Source organism: Giraffa tippelskirchi, chromosome X (assembly GCF_054371585.1).
Source record: "Giraffa tippelskirchi isolate mGirTip1 chromosome X, T2T-mGirTip1v1.2.pri, whole genome shotgun sequence".
In the NCBI taxonomy this organism is placed as follows: Eukaryota; Metazoa; Chordata; class Mammalia; order Artiodactyla; family Giraffidae; genus Giraffa; species Giraffa tippelskirchi.
The window spans coordinates 37,313,081-37,335,524 of NC_137289.1; the positions used below are offsets into that span (position 1 = coordinate 37,313,081).

Sequence of the window (22,444 nt, forward strand, 5' to 3'; positions counted from 1 at the left end):
TCTGGAGCTGGGCGCCTCCCTCCGCCCTTTGCGTGTTCAGAAAGGCCCATGGTAGCCAAAAACACTTTTCAAACTCTGCCAGCTGGGTTGGCTCCACTGGAATGTTGGGGAAAGACCCGTGTCCTCTTTCGGGGGCTCTCCTGGGCTAGAAGACCATAGGGAAAAGGGCATCCAGAGGAGCCGTCCAACTCTGGGTCCACGTCCACAGCAGTCTCTGGGACTCTGAGGCGAGTGGCCTGGCCGCTGCCTCCTGGGGAGACCGGGAAGTGATGGATTCTGTCACTTTGTTGTTACTGATGAGGGTTAGGATCAGAATTACCTGGATGATTCACGAATTAGGGTTTGGTTGAAAACCCTTGCCACGTGGACTACATCCAGGTTCTAGCCGTGCATCGTAGTGTGTGCTCCTGTCATAATGGGTCCTTTTGCAATAGGTGTAGACATTGGTCCCCACAGAGCACTCTTACTTAAGTGGCTCCGTCCTCTTTGGTAACTTGTTTCTAGCTAGGTGACTGAGTGTGCTGAACAAACCCTAGACTTATGTCATGTGTCCCTTCTGCCAGGACACTCATCCCTCATGGGAATTAATTAAGTGCTGAGGCGGGGAACGTTTGTGTATCTGTGCATGCAGGGCTAACAGGTTATTCTTTTCGGAAACCTCAGGGCCGGTAGTGTAGGTGAGCAGAAAAGGGCATCGGTATGTTAGACCGCAGCCTCAGTCCACAACATTGAGTCTAAATGGTTACAGTGAGTTACATCACAGTGGGTTTGCAGTATAAGGTCCAGACCATCTAGACATTTATGCTGACTTCTCCTAGGGGTAGGTAGTGTGGTTTGATCGGGTGTTTTGGTTTGTTTTCTCCTAATGGGACTTTGTGGTGGCTGGTGTGTTTTTTGTTTTCGTTGGTTACTTATCGTTTTCAAGCCGAATTCTTCCTGAAGGATATTGATCTGCATCTGTGGCAAAGGTATTCAACGGTATTTTCTTTCCTCTTCAGGTCGCGGTTTGCTAAAATAATGAAAGAGAGTGATCAACGGCTCATATGTTGCCTTGGTGTGGAGCCAGCGTTGAGGCATAGACGAAGAGCAGACACTGATTTCAGACGTCTCATAGGTACGTAACACAGCCCTCAGTTGTGCTTTGGTTCCGTTACCCGCTTCTGAACAGTAGGCACCTCTCTCAGGGCAGGTCTCTCACTGAACTTCTCGGGTTACTGTCTGGTTAGTAGCGTGTTCAGGCATACTTCGTCGCCATAGTTGTATCATCGTAATGATCAGAAACGTTTTCCCTGTTTGCTTCAACTACCAACCATTTGCAAGTTCAAAGGTGCCCGAATTCCATTTAAACTCAAGCCCGGCAAGGGCCATTATTTCCCTGGAGCCGATGTCACACATCTGATGGGTGTGGAAGCGAACTCCCAGGTGTACTTTGTGTTTTCCTCCTTTGCAGGTCAGAAAGATGATTTTCTGAAGTATTTTAGTGCAGTTTATACTGGTTCCATGGAGGTCCGTCCTTAATGCTGAGACTGAACAAAGGCATGGTTAGTTCCGCAACCTGAGTCCTTCTAAACCTACCGAAGTAGCCTTCCTGCAGGATGGGCCAGGTGTCTGGCGGCAGGAGGTTCAGCGCCTTGTTCCTGAACATGGCCGCCACCGACAGCACGCCCCCGAGGGCTTGACAGCCAGGGGCTCCTTGGTGGGCGAGCCCGGCCCCAAACAGCACTACCTGTTGCTCCCACACCGGCTCTGGTGAGGTGCCAGGCAGTCAGGTTCGCCCAGGATCTTCTGAGTGCTCGAAACCCTCACTCCCCAGGGCCTCTCTTCACAGGCCTTCCCCCAGCAGGATCCGCAGGAAGGGCCTGCACGCCTTGCTCAAAATGGTTCCGCTTGCTGGCAGTGTTGCTCCAGAAATGCCAGCCACCCTCTGGAGCTGGGCGCCTCCCTCCGCCCTTTGCGTGTTCAGAAAGGCCCATGGTAGCCAAAAACACCTTCCAAACTCTGCCAGCTGGGTTGGCTCCACTGGAATGTTGGGGAAAGACCCGTGTCGTCTTTCGGGGGCTCTCCTGGGCTGGAAGACCATAGGGAAAAGGGCATCCAGAGGAGCCGTCCAACTCTGGGTCCACGTCCACAGCAGTCTCTGGGACTCTGAGGCGAGTGGCCTGGCCGCTGCCTCCTGGGGAGACCGGGAAGTGATGGATTCTGTCACTTTGTTGTTACTGATGAGGGTTAGGATCAGAATTACCTGGATGATTCACGAATTAGGGTTTGGTTGAAAACCCTTGCCACGTGGAATACATCCAGGTTCTAGCCGTGCATCGTAGTGTGTGCTCCTGTCATAATGGGTCCTTTTGCAATAGGTGTAGACATTGGTCCCCACAGAGCACTCTTACTTAAGTGGCTCCGTCCACGTTGGTAACTTGTTTCTAGCTAGGTGACTGAGTGTGCTGAACAAACCCTAGACTTATGTCATGTGTCCCTTCTGCCAGGACACTCATCCCTCATGGGAATCAATTAAGTGCTGAGCGGGAGAACGTTTGTGTATCTGTGCATGCAGGGCTAACAGGTTATTCTTTTCGGAAACCTCAGGGCCGGTAGTGTAGGTGAGCAGAAAAGGGCATCGGTATGTTAGACCGCAGCCTCAGTTCACAACACTGAGTCTAAATGGTTACAGTGAGTTACATCACAGTGGGTTTGCAGTATAAGGTCGAGACCATCTAGACATTTATGCTGACTTCTCCTAGGGGTAGGTAGTGTGGTTTGATCGGGTGTTTTGGTTTGTTTTCTCCTAATGGGACTTTGTGGTTACTGGTGTGTTTTTTGTTTTCGTTGGTTACTTATCGTTTTCAAGCCGAATTCTTCCTGAAGGATATTGATCTGCATCTGTGGCAAAGGTATTCAACGGTATTTTCTTTCCTCTTCAGGTCGCGGTTTGCTAAAATAATGAAAGAGAGTGATCAACGGCTCATATGTTGCCTTGGTGTGGAGCCAGCGTTGAGGCACAGACGAAGAGCAGACACTGATTTCAGACGTCTCATAGGTACGTAACACAGCCCTCAGTTGTGCTTTGGTTCCGTTACCCGCTTCTGAAGAGTAGGCACCTCTCTCAGGGCAGGTCTCTCACTGAACTTCTCGGGTTACTGTCTGGTTAGTAGCGTGTTCAGGCATATTTCGTCGCCATAGTTGTATCATCGTAATGATCAGAAACGTTTTCCCTGTTTGCTTCAACTACCAACCCTTTGCAAGTTCAAAGGTGCCCGAATTCCATTTAAACTCAAGCCCGGCAAGGGCCATTATTTTCCTGGAGCCGATGTCACACATCTGATGGGTGTGGAAGCGAACTCCCAGGTGTACTTTGTGTTTTCCTCCTTTGCAGGTCAGAAAGATGATTTTCTGAAGTGTTTTAGTGCAGTTTATACTGGTTCCATGGAGGTCCGTCCTTAATGCTGAGACTGAGCAAAGGCATGGTTAGTTCAGCAACCTGAGTCCTTCTAAACCTACCAAAGTAGCCTTCCTGCAGGATGGGCCAGGTGGCCGGCGGCAGGAGCTTCAGCGCCTTGTTCCTGAACATGGCCGCCACCGACAGCACGCCCCCGAGGGCTTGACAGCCAGGGGCTCCTTGGTGGGTGAGCCCGGCCCCAAACAGCACTACCTGTTGCTCCCACACCGGCTCTGGTGAGGTGTCAGGCAGTCAGGTTTGCCCAGGATCTTCTGAGTGTTCGAAACCCTCACTCCCCAGGGCCTCTCTTCACAGGCCTTCCCCCAGCAGGATCCGCAGGAAGGGCCTGCACGCCTTGCTCAAAATGGTTCCGCTTGCTGGCAGTGTTGCTCCAGAAATGCCAGCCACCCTCTGGAGCTGGGCGCCTCCCTCCGCCCTTTGCGTGCTCAGAAAGGCCCATGGTCGCCAAAAACACCTTCCAAACTCTGCCAGCTGGGTTGGCTCCACTGGAATGTTGGGGAAAGACCCGTGTCCTCTTTCGGGGGCTCTCCTGGGCTGGAAGACCATAGGGAAAAGGGCATCCAGAGGAGCCGTCCAACTCTGGGTCCACGTCCACAGCAGTCTCTGGGACTCTGAGGCGAGTGGCCTGGCCGCTGCCTCCTGGGGAGACCGGGAAGTGATGGATTCTGTCACTTTGTTGTTACTGATGAGGGTTAGGATCAGAATTACCTGGATGATTCACGAATTAGGGTTTGGTTGAAAACCCTTGCCACGTGGACTACATCCAGGTTCTAGCCGTGCATCGTAGTGTGTGCTCCTGTCATAATGGGTCCTTTTGCAATAGGTGTAGACATTGGTCCCCACAGAGCAGTCTTACTTAAGTGGCTCCGGCCACTTTGGTAACTTGTTTCTAGCTAGGTGACTGAGTGTGCTGAACAAACCCTAGACTTATGTCATGTGTCCCTTCTGCCAGGACACTCATCCCTCATGGGAATCAATTAAGTGCTGAGCGGGAGAACGTTTGTGTATCTGTGCATGCAGGGCTAACAGGTTATTCTTTTCGGAAACCTCAGGGCCGGTAGTGTAGGTGAGCAGAAAAGGGCATCGGTATGTTAGACCGCAGCCTCAGTCCACAACACTGAGTCTAAATGGTTACAGTGAGTTACATCACAGTGGGTTTGCAGTATAAGGTCCAGACCATCTAGACATTTATGCTGACTTCTCCTAGGGGTAGGTACTGTGGTTTGATCGGGTGTTTTGGTTTGTTTTCTCTTAATGGGACTTTGTGGTGACTGGTGTGTTTTTTGTTTTCGTTGGTTACTTATCATTTTCAAGCCGAATTCTTCCTGAAGGATATTGATCTGCATCTGTGGCAAAGGTATTCAACGGTATTTTCTTTCCTTTTCAGGTCGCGGTTTGCTAAAATAATGAAAGAGAGTGATCAACGGCTCATATGTTGCCTTGGTGTGGAGCCAGCGTTGAGGCACAGACGAAGAGCAGACACTGATTTCAGACGTCTCATAGGTACGTAACACAGCCCTCAGTTGTGCCTTGGTTCCGTTACCCGCTTCTGAAGAGTAGGCACCTCTCTCAGGGCAGGTTCTCACTGAACTTCTCGGGTTACTGTTCGGTTAGTAGCGTGTTCAGGCATACTTCGTCGCCATAGTTGTATCATCGTAATGATCAGAAACATTTTCCCTGTTTGCTTCAACTACCAACCATTTGCAAGTTCAAAGGTGCCCGAATTCCATTTAAACTCAAGCCCGGCAAGGGCCATTATTTTCCTGGAGCCGATGTCACACATCTGATGGGTGTGGAAGCGAACTCCCAGGTGTACTTTGTGTTTTCCTCCTTTGCAGGTCAGAAAGATGATTTTCTGAAGTATTTTAGTGTAGTTTATACTGGTTCCATGGAGGTCCGTCCTTAATGCTGACACTGAGCAAAGGCATGGTTAGTTCAGCAACCTGAGTCCTTCTAAACCTACCAAAGTTGCCTTCCTGCAGGATGGGCCAGGTGGCCGCCGGCAGGAGCTTCAGCGCCTTGTTCCTGAACATGGCCGCCACCGACAGCACGCCCCCGAGGGCTTGACAGCCAGGGGCTCCTTGGTGGGCGAGCCCGGCCCCAAACAGCACTACCTGTTGCTCCCACACCGGCTCTGGTGAGGTGCCAGGCAGTCAGGTTTGCCCAGGATCTTCTGAGTGCTCGAAACCCTCACTCCCCAGGGCCTCTCTTCACAGGCCTTCCCCCAGCAGGATCCGCAGGAAGGGCCTGCACGCCTTGCTCAAAATGGTTCCGCTTGCTGGCAGTGTTGCTCCAGAAATGCCAGCCACCCTCTGGAGCTGGGCGCCTCCCTCCGCCCTTTGCGTGTTCAGAAAGGCCCATGGTAGCCAAAAACACCTTCCAAACTCTGCCAGCTGGGTTGGCTCCACTGGAATGTTGGGGAAAGACCCGTGTCCTCTTTCGGGGGCTCTCCTGGGCTGGAAGACCATAGGGAAAAGGGCATCCAGAGGAGCCGTCCAACTCTGGGTCCACGTCCACAGCAGTCTCTGGGACTCTGAGGCGAGTGGCCTGGCCGCTGCCTCCTGGGGAGACCGGGAAGTAATGGATTCTGTCACTTTGTTGTTACTGATGAGGGTTAGGATCAGAATTACCTGGATGATTCACGAATTAGGGTTTGGTTGAAAACCCTTGCCTCGTGGAATACATCCAGGTTCTAGCCGTGCATCGTAGTGTGTGCTCCTGTCATAATGGGTCCTTTTGCAATAGGTGTAGGCATTGGTCCCCACAGAGCACTCTTACTTAAGTGGCTCCGTCCACTTTGGTAACTTGTTTCTAGCTAGGTGACTGAGTGTGCTGAACAAACCCTAGACTTATGTCATGTGTCCCTTCTGCCAGGACACTCATCCCTCATGGGAATCAATTAAGTGCTGAGCGGGAGAATGTTTGTGTATCTGTACATGCAGGGCTAACAGGTTATTCTTTTCGGAAACCTCAGGGCCGGTAGTGTAGGTGAGCAGAAAAGGGCATCGGTATGTTAGACCGCAGCCTCAGTCCACAACACTGAGTCTAAATGGTTACAGTGAGTTACATCACAGTGGGTTTGCAGTATAGGGTCCAGACCATCTAGACATTTATGCTGACTTCTCCTAGGGGTAGGTAGTGTGGTTTGATCGGGTGTTTTGGTTTGTTTTCTCCTAATGGGACTTTGTGGTGGCTGGTGTGTTTTTTGTTTTCGTTGGTTACTTATCGTTTTCAAGCCGAATTCTTCCTGAAGGATATTGATCTGCATCTGTGGCAAAGGTATTCAACGGTATTTTCTTTCCTCTTCAGGTCGCGGTTTGCTAAAATAATGAAAGAGAGTGATCAACGGCTCATATGTTGCCTTGGTGTGGAGCCAGCGTTGAGGCATAGACGAAGAGCAGACACTGATTTCAGACGTCTCATAGGTACGTAACACAGCCCTCAGTTGTGCTTTGGTTCCGTTACCCGCTTCTGAAGAGTAGGCACCTCTCTCAGGGCAGGTCTCTCACTGAACTTCTCGGGTTACTGTCTGGTTAGTAGCGTGTTCAGGCATACTTCGTTGCCATAGTTGTATCATCGTAATGATCAGAAACGTTTTCCCTGTTTGCTTCAACTACCAACCATTTGCAAGTTCAAAGGTGCCCGAATTCCATTTAAACTCAAGCCCGGCAAGGGCCATTATTTTCCTGGAGCCGATGTCACACATCTGATGGGTGTGGAAGCGAACTCCCAGGTGTACTTTGTGTTTTCCTCCTTTGCAGGTCAGAAAGATGATTTTCTGAAGTATTTTAGTGCAGTTTATACTGGTTCCATGGAGGTCCGTCCTTAATGCTGAGACTGAACAAAGGCATGGTTAGTTCCGCAACCTGAGTCCTTCTAAACCTACCGAAGTAGCCTTCCTGCAGGATGGGCCAGGTGTCCGGCGGCAGGAGGTTCAGCGCCTTGTTCCTGAACATGGCCGCCACCGACAGCACGCCCCCGAGGGCTTGACAGCCAGGGGCTCCTTGGTGGGCGAGCCCGGCCCCAAACAGCACTACCTGTTGCTCCCACACCGGCTCTGGTGAGGTGCCAGGCAGTCAGGTTCGCCCAGGATCTTCTGAGTGCTCGAAACCCTCACTCCCCAGGGCCTCTCTTGACAGGCCTTCCCCCAGCAGGATCCGCTGGAAGGGCCTGCACGCCTTGCTCAAAATGGTTCCGCTTGCTGGCAGTGTTGCTCCAGAAATGCCAGCCACCCTCTGGAGCTGGGCGCCTCCCTCCGCCCTTTGCGTGTTCAGAAACGCCCATGGTAGCCAAAAACACTTTTCAAACTCTGCCAGCTGGGTTGGCTCCACTGGAATGTTGGGGAAAGACCCGTGTCCTCTTTCGGGGGCTCTCCTGGGCTAGAAGACCATAGGGAAAAGGGCATCCAGAGGAGCCGTCCAACTCTGGGTCCACGTCCACAGCAGTCTCTGGGACTCTGAGGCGAGTGGCCTGGCCGCTGCCTCCTGGGGAGACCGGGAAGTGATGGATTCTGTCACTTTGTTGTTACTGATGAGGGTTAGGATCAGAATTACCTGGATGATTCACGAATTAGGGTTTGGTTGAAAACCCTTGCCACGTGGACTACATCCAGGTTCTAGCCGTGCATCGTAGTGTGTGCTCCTGTCATAATGGGTCCTTTTGCAATAGGTGTAGACATTGGTCCCCACAGAGCACTCTTACTTAAGTGGCTCCGTCCACTTTGGTAACTTGTTTCTAGCTAGGTGACTGAGTGTGCTGAACAAACCCTAGACTTATGTCATGTGTCCCTTCTGCCAGGACACTCATCCCTCATGGGAATTAATTAAGTGCTGAGGGGGGGAACGTTTGTGTATCTGTGCATGTAGGGCTAACAGGTTATTCTTTTCGGAAACCTCAGGGCCGGTAGTGTAGGTGAGCAGAAAAGGGCATCGGTATGTTAGACCGCAGCCTCAGTCCACAACACTGAGTCTAAATGGTTACAGTGAGTTACATCACAGTGGGTTTGCAGTATAAGGTCCAGGCCATCTAAACATTTATGCTGACTTCTCCTAGGGGTAGGTAGTGTGGTTTGATCGGGTGTTTTGGTTTGTTTTCTCTTAATGGGACTTTGTGGTGACTGGTGTGTTTTTTGTTTTCGTTGGTTACTTATCGTTTTCAAGCCGAATTCTTCCTGAAGGATATTGATCTGCATCTGTGGCAAAGGTATTCAACGGTATTTTCTTTCCTCTTCAGGTCGCGGTTTGCTAAAATAATGAAAGAGAGTGATCAACGGCTCATATGTTGCCTTGGTGTGGAGCCAGCGTTGAGGCACAGACGAAGAGCAGACACTGATTTCAGACGTCTCATAGGTACGTAACAGAGCCCTCAGTTGTGCTTTGGTTCCGTTACCCGCTTCTGAACAATAGGCACCTCTCTCAGGGCAGGTCTCTCACTGAACTTCTCGGGTTACTCTCTGGTTAGTAGCGTGTTCAGGCATACTTCGTCACCATAGTTGTATCATCGTAATGATCAGAAACGTTTTCCCTGTTTGCTTCAACTACCAACCATTTGCAAGTTCAAAGGTGCCCGAATTCCATTTAAACTCAAGCCCGGCAAGGGCCATTATTTTCCTGGAGCCGATGTCACACATCTGATGGGTGTGGAAGCGAACTCCCAGGTGTACTTTGTGGTTTCCTCCTTTGCAGGTCAGAAAGATGATTTTCTGAAGTATTTTAGTGCAGTTTATACTGGTTCCATGGAGGTCCGTCCTTAATGCTGAGACTGAGCAAAGGCATGGTTAGTTCAGCAACCTGAGTCCTTCTAAACCTACCAAAGTAGCCTTCCTGCAGGATGGGCCAGGTGGCCGGCGGCAGGAGCTTCAGCGCCTTGTTCCTGAACATGGCCGCCACCGACAGCACGCCCCCGAGGGCTTGACAGCCAGGGGCTCCTTGGTGGGCGAGCCCGGCCCCAAACAGCACTACCTGTTGCTCCCACACCGGCTCTGGTGAGGTGCCAGGCAGTCAGGTTCGCCCAGGATCTTCTGAGTGCTCGAAACCCTCACTCCCCAGGGCCTCTCTTCACAGGCCTTCCCCCAGCAGGATCCGCAGGAAGGGCCTGCACGCCTTGCTCAAAATGGTTCCGCTTGCTGGCAGTGTTGCTCCAGAAATGCCAGCCACCCTCTGGAGCTGGGCGCCTCCCTCCGCCCTTTGCGTGTTCAGAAAGGCCCATGGTAGCCAAAAACACCTTCCAAACTCTGCCAGCTGGGTTGGCTCCACTGGAATGTTGGGGAAAGACCCGTGTCCTCTTTCGGGGGCTCTCCTGGGCTGGAAGACCATAGGGAAAAGGGCATCCAGAGGAGCCGTCCAACTCTGGGTCCACGTCCACAGCAGTCTCTGGGACTCTGAGGCGAGTGGCCTGGCCGCTGCCTCCTGGGGAGACCGGGAAGTGATGGATTCTGTCACTTTGTTGTTACTGATGAGGGTTAGGATCAGAATTACCTGGATGATTCACGAATTAGGGTTTGGTTGAAAACCCTTGCCACGTGGAATACATCCAGGTTCTAGCCGTGCATCGTAGTGTGTGCTCCTGTCATAATGGGTCCTTTTGCAATAGGTGTAGACATTGGTCCCCACAGAGCACTCTTACTTAAGTGGCTCCGTCCACTTTGGAAACTTGTTTCTAGCTAGGTGACTGAGTGTGCTGAACAAACCCTAGACTTATGTCATGTGTCCCTTCTGCCAGGACACTCATCCCTCATGGGAATCAATTAAGTGCTGAGCGGGAGAACGTTTGTGTATCTGTGCATGCAGGGCTAACAGGTTATTCTTTTCGGAAACCTCAGGGCCGGTAGTGTAGGTGAGCAGAAAAGGGCATCGGTATGTTAGACCGCAGCCTCAGTCCACAACACTGAGTCTAAATGGTTACAGTGAGTTACATCACAGTGGGTTTGCAGTATAAGGTCGAGACCATCTAGACATTTATGCTGACTTCTCCTAGGGGTAGGTAGTGTGGTTTGATCGGGTGTTTTGGTTTGTTTTCTCCTAATGGGACTTTGTGGTGACTGGTGTGTTTTTTGTTTTCGTTGGTTACTTATCGTTTTCAAGCCGAATTCTTCCTGAAGGATATTGATCTGCATCTGTGGCAAAGGTATTCAACGGTATTTTCTTTCCTCTTCAGGTCGCGGTTTGCTAAAATAATGAAAGAGAGTGATCAACGGCTCATATGTTGCCTTGGTGTGGAGCCAGCGTTGAGGCACAGACGAAGAGCAGACACTGATTTCAGACGTCTCATAGGTACGTAACACAGCCCTCAGTTGTGCTTTGGTTCCGTTACCCGCTTCTGAAGAGTAGGCACCTCTCTCAGGGCAGGTCTCTCACTGAACTTCTCGGGTTACTGTCTGGTTAGTAGCGTGTTCAGGCATATTTCGTCGCCATAGTTGTATCATCGTAATGATCAGAACCGTTTTCCCTGTTTGCTTCAACTACCAACCCTTTGCAAGTTCAAAGGTGCCCGAATTCCATTTAAACTCAAGCCCGGCAAGGGCCATTATTTTCCTGGAGCCGATGTCACACATCTGATGGGTGTGGAAGCGAACTCCCAGGTGTACTTTGTGTTTTCCTCCTTTGCAGGTCAGAAAGATGATTTTCTAAAGTGTTTTAGTGCAGTTTATACTGGTTCCATGGAGGTCCGTCCTTAATGCTGAGACTGAGCAAAGGCATGGTTAGTTCAGCAACCTGAGTCCTTCTAAACCTACCAAAGTAGCCTTCCTACAGGATGGGCCAGGTGGCCGGCGGCAGGAGCTTCAGCGCCTTGTTCCTGAACATGGCCGCCACCGACAGCACGCCCCCGAGGGCTTGACAGCCAGGGGCTCCTTGGTGGGCGAGCCCGGCCCCAAACAGCACTACCTGTTGCTCCCACACCGGCTCTGGTGAGGTGCCAGGCAGTCAGGTTTGCCCAGGATCTTCTGAGTGCTCGAAACCCTCACTCCCCAGGGCCTCTCTTCACAGGCCTTCCCCCAGCAGGATCCGCAGGAAGGGCCTGCACGCCTTGCTCAAAATGGTTCCGCTTGCTGGCAGTGTTGCTCCAGAAATGCCAGCCACCCTCTGGAGCTGGGCGCCTCCCTCCGCCCTTTGCGTGTTCAGAAAGGCCCATGGTAGCCAAAAACACCTTCCAAACTCTGCCAGCTGGGTTGGCTCCACTGGAATGTTGGGGAAAGACCCGTGTCCTCTTTCGGGGGCTCTCCTGGGCTGGAAGACCATAGGGAAAAGGGCATCCAGAGGAGCCGTCCAACTCTGGGTCCACGTCCACAGCAGTCTCTGGGACTCTGAGGCGAGTGGCCTGGCCGCTGCCTCCTGGGGAGACCGGGAAGTGATGGATTCTGTCACTTTGTTGTTACTGATGAGGGTTAGGATCAGAATTACCTGGATGATTCACGAATTAGGGTTTGGTTGAAAACCCTTGCCTCGTGGAATACATCCAGGTTCTAGCCGTGCATCGTAGTGTGTGCTCCTGTCATAATGGGTCCTTTTGCAATAGGTGTAGACATTGGTCCCCACAGAGCAGTCTTACTTAAGTGGCTCCGGCCACTTTGGTAACTTGTTTCTAGCTAGGTGACTGAGTGTGCTGAACAAACCCTAGACTTATGTCATGTGTCCCTTCTGCCAGGACACTCATCCCTCATGGGAATCAATTAAGTGCTGAGCGGGAGAACGTTTGTGTATCTGTGCATGCAGGGCTAACAGGTTATTCTTTTCGGAAACCTCAGGGCCGGTAGTGTAGGTGAGCAGAAAAGGGCATCGGTATGTTAGACCGCAGCCTCAGTCCACAACACTGAGTCTAAATGGTTACAGTGAGTTACATCACAGTGGGTTTGCAGTATAAGGTCCAGACCATCTAGACATTTATGCTGACTTCTCCTAGGGGTAGGTACTGTGGTTTGATCGGGTGTTTTGGTTTGTTTTCTCTTAATGGGACTTTGTGGTGACTGGTGTGTTTTTTGTTTTCGTTGGTTACTTATCATTTTCAAGCCGAATTCTTCCTGAAGGATATTGATCTGCATCTGTGGCAAAGGTATTCAACGGTATTTTCTTTCCTTTTCAGGTCGCGGTTTGCTAAAATAATGAAAGAGAGTGATCAACGGCTCATATGTTGCCTTGGTGTGGAGCCAGCGTTGAGGCACAGACGAAGAGCAGACACTGATTTCAGACGTCTCATAGGTACGTAACACAGCCCTCAGTTGTGCTTTGGTTCCGTTACCCGCTTCTGAAGAGTAGGCACCTCTCTCAGGGCAGGTCTCTCACTGAACTTCTCGGGTTACTGTCTGGTTAGTAGCGTGTTCAGGCATACTTCGTCGCCATAGTTGTATCATCGTAATGATCAGAAACGTTTTCCCTGTTTGCTTCAACTACCATCCCTTTGCAAGTTCAAAGGTGCCCGAATTGCATTTAAACTCAAGCCCGGCAAGGGCCATTATTTTCCTGGAGCCGATGTCACACATCTGATGGGTGTGGAAGCGAACTCCCAGGTGTACTTTGTGTTTTCCTCCTTTGCAGGTCAGAAAGATGATTTTCTGAAGTATTTTAGTGCAGTTTATACTGGTTCCATGGAGGTCCGTCCTTAATGCTGAGACTGAGCAAAGGCATGGTTAGTTCAGCAACCTGAGTCCTTCTAAACCTACCAAAGTAGCCTTCCTACAGGATGGGCCAGGTGGCCGGCGGCAGGAGCTTCAGCGCCTTGTTCCTGAACATGGCCGCCACCGACAGCACGCCCCCGAGGGCTTGACAGCCAGGGGCTCCTTGGTGGGCGAGCCCGGCCCCAAACAGCACTACCTGTTGCTCCCACACCGGCTCTGGTGAGGTGCCAGGCAGTCAGGTTTGCCCAGGATCTTCTGAGTGCTCGAAACCCTCACTCCCCAGGGCCTCTCTTCACAGGCCTTCCCCCAGCAGGATCCGCAGGAAGGGCCTGCACGCCTTGCTCAAAATGGTTCCGCTTGCTGGCAGTGTTGCTCCAGAAATGCCAGCCACCCTCTGGAGCTGGGCGCCTCCCTCCGCCCTTTGCGTGTTCAGAAAGGCCCATGGTAGCCAAAAACACCTTCCAAACTCTGCCAGCTGGGTTGGCTCCACTGGAATGTTGGGGAAAGACCCGTGTCCTCTTTCGGGGGCTCTCCTGGGCTGGAAGACCATAGGGAAAAGGGCATCCAGAGGAGCCGTCCAACTCTGGGTCCACGTCCACAGCAGTCTCTGGGACTCTGAGGCGAGTGGCCTGGCCGCTGCCTCCTGGGGAGACCGGGAAGTGATGGATTCTGTCACTTTGTTGTTACTGATGAGGGTTAGGATCAGAATTACCTGGATGATTCACGAATTAGGGTTTGGTTGAAAACCCTTGCCTCGTGGAATACATCCAGGTTCTAGCCGTGCATCGTAGTGTGTGCTCCTGTCATAATGGGTCCTTTTGCAATAGGTGTAGGCATTGGTCCCCACAGAGCAGTCTTACTTAAGTGGCTCCGGCCACTTTGGTAACTTGTTTCTAGCTAGGTGACTGAGTGTGCTGAACAAACCCTAGACTTATGTCATGTGTCCCTTCTGCCAGGACACTCATCCCTCATGGGAATCAATTAAGTGCTGAGCAGGAGAACGTTTGTGTATCTGTGCATGCAGGGCTAACAGGTTATTCTTTTCGGAAACCTCAGGGCCGGTAGTGTAGGTGAGCAGAAAAGGGCATCGGTATGTTAGACCGCAGCCTCAGTCCACAACACTGAGTCTAAATGGTTACAGTGAGTTACATCACAGTGGGTTTGCAGTATAAGGTCCAGACCATCTAGACATTTATGCTGACTTCTCCTAGGGGTAGGTAGTGTGGTTTGATCGGGTGTTTTGGTTTGTTTTCTCCTAATGGGACTTTGTGGTGGCTGGTGTGTTTTTTGTTTTCGTTGGTTACTTATCGTTTTCAAGCCGAATTCTTCCTGAAGGATATTGATCTGCATCTGTGGCAAAGGTATTCAACGGTATTTTCTTTCCTCTTCAGGTCGCGGTTTGCTAAAATAATGAAAGAGAGTGATCAACGGCTCATATGTTGCCTTGGTGTGGAGCCAGCGTTGAGGCATAGACGAAGAGCAGACACTGATTTCAGACGTCTCATAGGTACGTAACACAGCCCTCAGTTGTGCTTTGGTTCCGTTACCCGCTTCTGAACAGTAGGCACCTCTCTCAGGGCAGGTCTCTCACTGAACTTCTCGGGTTACTGTCTGGTTAGTAGCGTGTTCAGGCATTCTTCGTCGCCATAGTTGTATCATCGTAATGATCAGAAACGTTTTCCCTGTTTGCTTCAACTACCAACCATTTGCAAGTTCAAAGGTGCCCGAATTCCATTTAAACTCAAGCCCGGCAAGGGCCATTATTTTCCTGGAGCCGATGTCACACATCTGATGGGTGTGGAAGCGAACTCCCAGGTGTACTTTGTGTTTTCCTCCTTTGCAGGTCAGAAAGATGATTTTCTGAAGTATTTTAGTGCAGTTTATACTGGTTCCATGGAGGTCCGTCCTTAATGCTGAGACTGAGCAAAGGCATGGTTAGTTCAGCAACCTGAGTCCTTCTAAACCTACCGAAGTAGCCTTCCTGCAGGATGGGCCAGGTGGCCGGCGGCAGGAGCTTCAGCGCCTTGTTCCTGAACATGGCCGACACCGACAGCACGCCCCCGAGGGCTTGACAGCCAGGGGCTCCTTGGTGGGCGAGCCCGGCCCCAAACAGCACTACCTGTTGCTCCCACACCGGCTCTGGTGAGGTGCCAGGCAGTCAGGTTCGCCCAGGATCTTCTGAGTCCTCGAAACCCTCACTCCCCAGGGCCTCTCTTCACAGGCCTTCCCCCAGCAGGATCCGCAGGAAGGGCCTGCACGCCTTGCTCAAAATGGTTCCGCTTGCTGGCAGTGTTGCTCCAGAAATGCCAGCCACCCTCTGGAGCTGGGCGCCTCCCTCCGCGCTTTGCGTGTTCAGAAAGGCCCATGGTAGCCAAAAACACCTTCCAAACTCTGCCAGCTGGGTTGGCTCCACTGGAATGTTGGGGAAAGACCCGTGTCGTCTTTCGGAGGGTCTCCTGGGCTGGAAGACAATAGGGAAAAGGGCATCCAGAGGAGCCGTCCAACTCTGGGTCCACGTCCACAGCAGTCTCTGGGACTCTGAGGCGAGTGGCCTGGCCGCTGCCTCCTGGGGAGACCGGGAAGTGATGGATTCTGTCACTTTGTTGTTACTGATGAGGGTTAGGATCAGAATTACCTGGACGATTCACAAATTAGGGTTTGGTTGAAAACCCTTGCCACGTGGAATACATCCAGGTTCTAGCCGTGCATCGTAGTGTGTGCTCCTGTCATAATGGGTCCTTTTGCAATAGGTGTAGACATTGGTCCCCACAGAGCACTCTTACTTAAGTGGCTCCGTCCACTTTGGTAACTTGTTTCTAGCTAGGTGACTGAGTGTGCTGAACAAACCCTAGTCTTATGTCATGTGTCCCTTCTGCCAGGACACTCATCCCTCATGGGAATCAATTAAGTGCTGAGCGGGAGAACGTTTGTGTATCTGTGCATGCAGGGCTAACAGGTTATTCTTTTCGGAAACCTCAGGGCCGGTAGTGTAGGTGAGCAGAAAAGGGCATCGGTATGTTAGACCGCAGCCTCAGTCCACAACACTGAGTCTAAATGTTTACAGTGAGTTACATCACAGTGGGTTTGCAGTATAAGGTCCAGACCATCTAGACATTTATGCTGACTTCTCCTAGGGGTAGGTAGTGTGGTTTGATCGGGTGTTTTGGTTTGTTTTCTCTTAATGGGACTTTGTGGTGACTGGTGTGTTTTTTGTTTTCGTTGGTTACTTATCGTTTTCAAGCTGAATTCTTCCTGAAGGATATTGATCTGCATCTGTGGCAAAGGTATTCAACGGTATTTTCTTTCCTTTTCAGGTCGCGGTTTGCTAAAATAATGAAAGAGAGTGATCAACGGCTCATATGTTGCCTTGGTGTGGAGCCAGCGTTGAGGCACAGACGAAGAGCAGACACTGATTTCAGACGTCTCATAGGTACGTAACACAGCCCTCAGTTGTGCTTTGGTTCCGTTACCCGCTTCTGAACAGTAGGCACCTCTCTCAGGGCAGGTCTCTCACTGAACTTCTCGGGTTACTGTCTGGTTAGTAGCGTGTTCAGGCATACTTCGTCGCCATAGTTGTATCATCGTAATGATCAGAAACGTTTTCCCTGTTTGCTTCAACTACCAACCCTTTGCAAGTTCAAAGGTGCCCGAATTGCATTTAAACTCAAGCCCGGCAAGGGCCATTATTTTCCTGGAGCCGATGTCACACATCTGATGGGTGTGGAAGCGAACTCCCAGGTGTACTTTGTGTTTTCCTCCTTTGCAGGTCAGAAAGATGATTTTCTGAAGTATTTTAGTGCAGTTTATACTGGTTCCATGGAGGTCCGTCCTTAATGCTGAGACTGAACAAAGGCATGGTTAGTTCCGCAACCTGAGTCCTTCTAAAACTACCGAAGTAGCCTTCCTGCAGGATGGGCCAGGTGTCCGGCGGCAAGAGGTTCAGCGCCTTGTTCCTGAACATGGCCGCCACCGACAGCACGCCCCCGAGGGCTTGACAGCCAGGGGCTCCTTGGTGGGCGAGCCCGGCCCCAAACAGCACTACCTGTTGCTCCCACACCGGCTCTGGTGAGGTGCCAGGCAGTCAGGTTCGCCCAGGATCTTCTGAGTGCTCGAAACCCTCACTCCCCAGGGCCTCTCTTCACAGGCCTTCCCCCAGCAGGATCCGCTGGAAGGGCCTGCACGCCTTGCTCAAAATGGTTCCGCTTGCTGGCAGTGTTGCTCCAGAAATGCCAGCCACCCTCTGGAGCTGGGCGCCTCCCTCCGCCCTTTGCGTGTTCAGAAAGGCCCATGGTAGCCAAAAACACTTTTCAAACTCTGCCAGCTGGGTTGGCTCCACTGGAATGTTGGGGAAAGACCCGTGTCCTCTTTCGGGGGCTCTCCTGGGCTAGAAGACCATAGGGAAAAGGGCATCCAGAGGAGCCGTCCAACTCTGGGTCCACGTCCACAGCAGTCTCTGGGACTCTGAGGCGAGTGGCCTGGCCGCTGCCTCCTGGGGAGACCGGGAAGTGATGGATTCTGTCACTTTGTTGTTACTGATGAGGGTTAGGATCAGAATTACCTGGATGATTCACGAATTAGGGTTTGGTTGAAAACCCTTGCCACGTGGACTACATCCAGGTTCTAGCCGTGCATCGTAGTGTGTGCTCCTGTCATAATGGGTCCTTTTGCAATAGGTGTAGACATTGGTCCCCACAGAGCACTCTTACTTAAGTGGCTCCGTCCACTTTGGTAACTTGTTTCTAGCTAGGTGACTGAGTGTGCTGAACAAACCCTAGACTTATGTCATGTGTCCCTTCTGCCAGGACACTCATCCCTCATGGGAATTAATTAAGTGCTGAGGGGGGGAACGTTTGTGTATCTGTGCATGTAGGGCTAACAGGTTATTCTTTTCGGAAACCTCAGGGCCGGTAGTGTAGGTGAGCAGAAAAGGGCATCGGTATGTTAGACCGCAGCCTCAGTCCACAACACTGAGTCTAAATGGTTACAGTGAGTTACATCACAGTGGGTTTGCAGTATAAGGTCCAGACCATCTAGACATTTATGCTGACTTCTCCTAGGGGTAGGTAGTGTGGTTTGATCGGGTGTTTTGGTTTGTTTTCTCTTAATGGGACTTTGTGGTGACTGGTGTGTTTTTTGTTTTCGTTGGTTACTTATCGTTTTCAAGCCGAATTCTTCCTGAAGGATATTGATCTGCATCTGTGGCAAAGGTATTCAACGGTATTTTCTTTCCTCTTCAGGTCGCGGTTTGCTAAAATAATGAAAGAGAGTGATCAACGGCTCATATGTTGCCTTGGTGTGGAGCCAGCGTTGAGGCACAGACGAAGAGCAGACACTGATTTCAGACGTCTCATAGGTACATAACACAGCCCTCAGTTGTGCTTTGGTTCCGTTACCCGCTTCTGAACAATAGGCACCTCTCTCAGGGCAGGTCTCTCACTGAACTTCTCGGGTTACTGTCTGGTTAGTAGCGTGTTCAGGCATACTTCGTCGCCATAGTTGTATCATCGTAATGATCAGAAACGTTTTCCCTGTTTGCTTCAACTACCAACCATTTGCAAGTTCAAAGGTGCCCGAATTCCATTTAAACTCAAGCCCGGCAAGGGCCATTATTTTCCTGGAGCCGATGTCACACATCTGATGGGTGTGGAAGCGAACTCCCAGGTGTACTTTGTGTTTTCCTCCTTTGCAGGTCAGAAAGATGATTTTCTGAAGTATTTTAGTGCAGTTTATACTGGTTCCATGGAGGTCCGTCCTTAATGCTGAGACTGAGCAAAGGCATGGTAAGTTCAGCAACCTGAGTCCTTGTAAACCTACCGAAGTAGCCTTCCTGCAGGATGGGCCAGGTGGCCGGCGGCAGGAGCTTCAGCGCCTTGTTCCTGAACATGGCCGCCACCGACAGCACGCCCCCGAGGGCTTGACAGCCAGGGGCTCCTTGGTGGGCGAGCCCGGCCCCAAACAGCACTACCTGTTGCTCCCACACCGGCTCTGGTGAGGTGCCAGGCAGTCAGGTTCGCCCAGGATCTTCTGAGTGCTCGAAACCCTCACTCCCCAGCGCCTCTCTTCACAGGCCTTCCCCCAGCAGGATCCGCAGGAAGGGCCTGCACGCCTTGCTTAAAATGGTTCCGCTTGCTGGCAGTGTTGCTCCAGAAATGCCAGCCACCCTCTGGAGCTGGGCGCCTCCCTCCGCCCTTTGCGTGTTCAGAAAGGCCCATGGTAGCCAAAAACACCTTCCAAACTCTGCCAGCTGGGTTGGCTCCACTGGAATGTTGGGGAAAGACCCGTGTCCTCTTTCGGGGGCTCTCCTGGGCTAGAAGACCATAGGGAAAAGGGCATCCAGAGGAGCCGTCCAACTCTGGGTCCACGTCCACAGCAGTCTCTGGGACTCTGAGGCGAGTGGCCTGGCCGCTGCCTCCTGGGGAGACCGGGAAGTGATGGATTCTGTCACTTTGTTGTTACTGATGAGGGTTAGGATCAGAATTACCTGGATGATTCACGAATTAGGGTTTGGTTGAAAACCCTTGCCACGTGGACTACATCCAGGTTCTAGCCGTGCATCGTAGTGTGTGCTCCTGTCATAATGGGTCCTTTTGCAATAGGTGTAGACATTGGTCCCCACAGAGCACTCTTACTTAAGTGGCTCCGTCCACTTTGGTAACTTGTTTCTAGCTAGGTGACTGAGTGTGCTGAACAAACCCTAGACTTATGTCATGTGTCCCTTCTGCCAGGACACTCATCCCTCATGGGAATTAATTAAGTGCTGAGGGGGGGAACGTTTGTGTATCTGTGCATGTAGGGCTAACAGGTTATTCTTTTCGGAAACCTCAGGGCCGGTAGTGTAGGTGAGCAGAAAAGGGCATCGGTATGTTAGACCGCAGCCTCAGTCCACAACACTGAGTCTAAATGGTTACAGTGAGTTACATCACAGTGGGTTTGCAGTATAAGGTCCAGACCATCTAGACATTTATGCTGACTTCTCCTAGGGGTAGGTAGTGTGGTTTGATCGGGTGTTTTGGTTTGTTTTCTCTTAATGGGACTTTGTGGTGACTGGTGTGTTTTTTGTTTTCGTTGGTTACTTATCGTTTTCAAGCCGAATTCTTCCTGAAGGATATTGATCTGCATCTGTGGCAAAGGTATTCAACGGTATTTTCTTTCCTCTTCAGGTCGCGGTTTGCTAAAATAATGAAAGAGAGTGATCAACGGCTCATATGTTGCCTTGGTGTGGAGCCAGCGTTGAGGCACAGACGAAGAGCAGACACTGATTTCAGACGTCTCATAGGTACATAACACAGCCCTCAGTTGTGCTTTGGTTCCGTTACCCGCTTCTGAACAATAGGCACCTCTCTCAGGGCAGGTCTCTCACTGAACTTCTCGGGTTACTGTCTGGTTAGTAGCGTGTTCAGGCATACTTCGTCGCCATAGTTGTATCATCGTAATGATCAGAAACGTTTTCCCTGTTTGCTTCAACTACCAACCATTTGCAAGTTCAAAGGTGCCCGAATTCCATTTAAACTCAAGCCCGGCAAGGGCCATTATTTTCCTGGAGCCGATGTCACACATCTGATGGGTGTGGAAGCGAACTCCCAGGTGTACTTTGTGTTTTCCTCCTTTGCAGGTCAGAAAGATGATTTTCTGAAGTATTTTAGTGCAGTTTATACTGGTTCCATGGAGGTCCGTCCTTAATGCTGAGACTGAGCAAAGGCATGGTAAGTTCAGCAACCTGAGTCCTTGTAAACCTACCGAAGTAGCCTTCCTGCAGGATGGGCCAGGTGGCCGGCGGCAGGAGCTTCAGCGCCTTGTTCCTGAACATGGCCGCCACCGACAGCACGCCCCCGAGGGCTTGACAGCCAGGGGCTCCTTGGTGGGCGAGCCCGGCCCCAAACAGCACTACCTGTTGCTCCCACACCGGCTCTGGTGAGGTGCCAGGCAGTCAGGTTCGCCCAGGATCTTCTGAGTGCTCGAAACCCTCACTCCCCAGCGCCTCTCTTCACAGGCCTTCCCCCAGCAGGATCCGCAGGAAGGGCCTGCACGCCTTGCTTAAAATGGTTCCGCTTGCTGGCAGTGTTGCTCCAGAAATGCCAGCCACCCTCTGGAGCTGGGCGCCTCCCTCCGCCCTTTGCGTGTTCAGAAAGGCCCATGGTAGCCAAAAACACCTTCCAAACTCTGCCAGCTGGGTTGGCTCCACTGGAATGTTGGGGAAAGACCCGTGTCCTCTTTCGGGGGCTCTCCTGGGCTGTAAGACCATAGGGAAAAGGGCATCCAGAGGAGCCGTCCAACTCTGGGTCCACGTCCACAGCAGTCTCTGGGACTCTGAGGCGAGTGGCCTGGCCGCTGCCTCCTGGGGAGACCGGGAAGTGATGGATTCTGTCACTTTGTTGTTACTGATGAGGGTTAGGATCAGAATTACCTGGATGATTCACGAATTAGGGTTTGGTTGAAAACCCTTGCCACGTGGAATACATCCAGGTTCTAGCCGTGCATCGTAGTGTGTGCTCCTGTCATAATGGGTCCTTTTGCAATAGGTGTAGACATTGGTCCCCACAGAGCACTCTTACTTAAGTGGCTCCGTCCACTTTGGTAACTTGTTTCTAGCTAGGTGACTGAGTGTGCTGAACAAACCCTAGTCTTATGTCATGTGTCCCTTCTGCCAGGACACTCATCCCTCATGGGAATCAATTAAGTGCTGAGCGGGAGAACGTTTGTGTATCTGTGCATGCAAGGCTAACAGGTTATTCTTTTCGGAAACCTCAGGGCCGGTAGTGTAGGTGAGCAGAAAAGGGCATCGGTATGTTAGACCACAGCCTCAGTCCACAACACTGAGTCTAAATGGTTACAGTGAGTTACATCACAGTGGGTTTGCAGTATAAGGTCCAGACCATCTAGACATTTATGCTGACTTCTCCTAAGGGTAGGTAGTGTGGTTTGATCGGGTGTTTTGGTTTGTTTTCTCCTAATGGGACTTTGTGGTGGCTGGTGTGTTTTTTGTTTTCGTTGGTTACTTATCGTTTTCAAGCCGAATTCTTCCTGAAGGATATTGATCTGCATCTGTGGCAAAGGTATTCAACGGTATTTTCTTTCCTCTTCAGGTCGCGGTTTGCTAAAATAATGAAAGAGAGTGATCAACGGCTCATATGTTGCCTTGGTGTGGAGCCAGCGTTGAGGCATAGAAGAAGAGCAGACACTGATTTCAGACGTCTCATAGGCACGTAACACAGCCCTCAGTTGTGCTTTGGTTCCGTTACCCGCTTCTGAACAGTAGGCACCTCTCTCAGGGCAGGTCTCTCACTGAACTTCTCGGGTTACTGTCTGGTTAGTAGCGTGTTCAGGCATACTTCGTCGCCATAGTTGTATCATCGTAATGATCAGAAACGTTTTCCTTG

General features: G+C 51.3%; 1 long non-coding RNA gene across 1 annotated transcript in view; it reads left to right on the forward strand.

The window, feature by feature from the left end:
* The window catches only part of LOC145536423 (uncharacterized), a 111,442-nt gene extending 89,172 nt beyond the window's left edge, over positions 1 to 22,270 (forward strand). The window contains exons 47-58 of the long non-coding RNA XR_014075838.1: positions 999 to 1,114; positions 2,922 to 3,037; positions 4,845 to 4,960; positions 6,767 to 6,882; positions 8,690 to 8,805; positions 10,613 to 10,728; positions 12,536 to 12,651; positions 14,459 to 14,574; positions 16,382 to 16,497; positions 18,305 to 18,420; positions 20,228 to 20,343; positions 22,151 to 22,270. This is a non-coding gene — a long non-coding RNA (uncharacterized LOC145536423). The remainder of the gene's footprint in view (positions 1 to 998; positions 1,115 to 2,921; positions 3,038 to 4,844; positions 4,961 to 6,766; positions 6,883 to 8,689; positions 8,806 to 10,612; positions 10,729 to 12,535; positions 12,652 to 14,458; positions 14,575 to 16,381; positions 16,498 to 18,304; positions 18,421 to 20,227; positions 20,344 to 22,150) is intronic.
* The last annotated feature ends 174 nt before the right edge of the window (positions 22,271 to 22,444 follow it).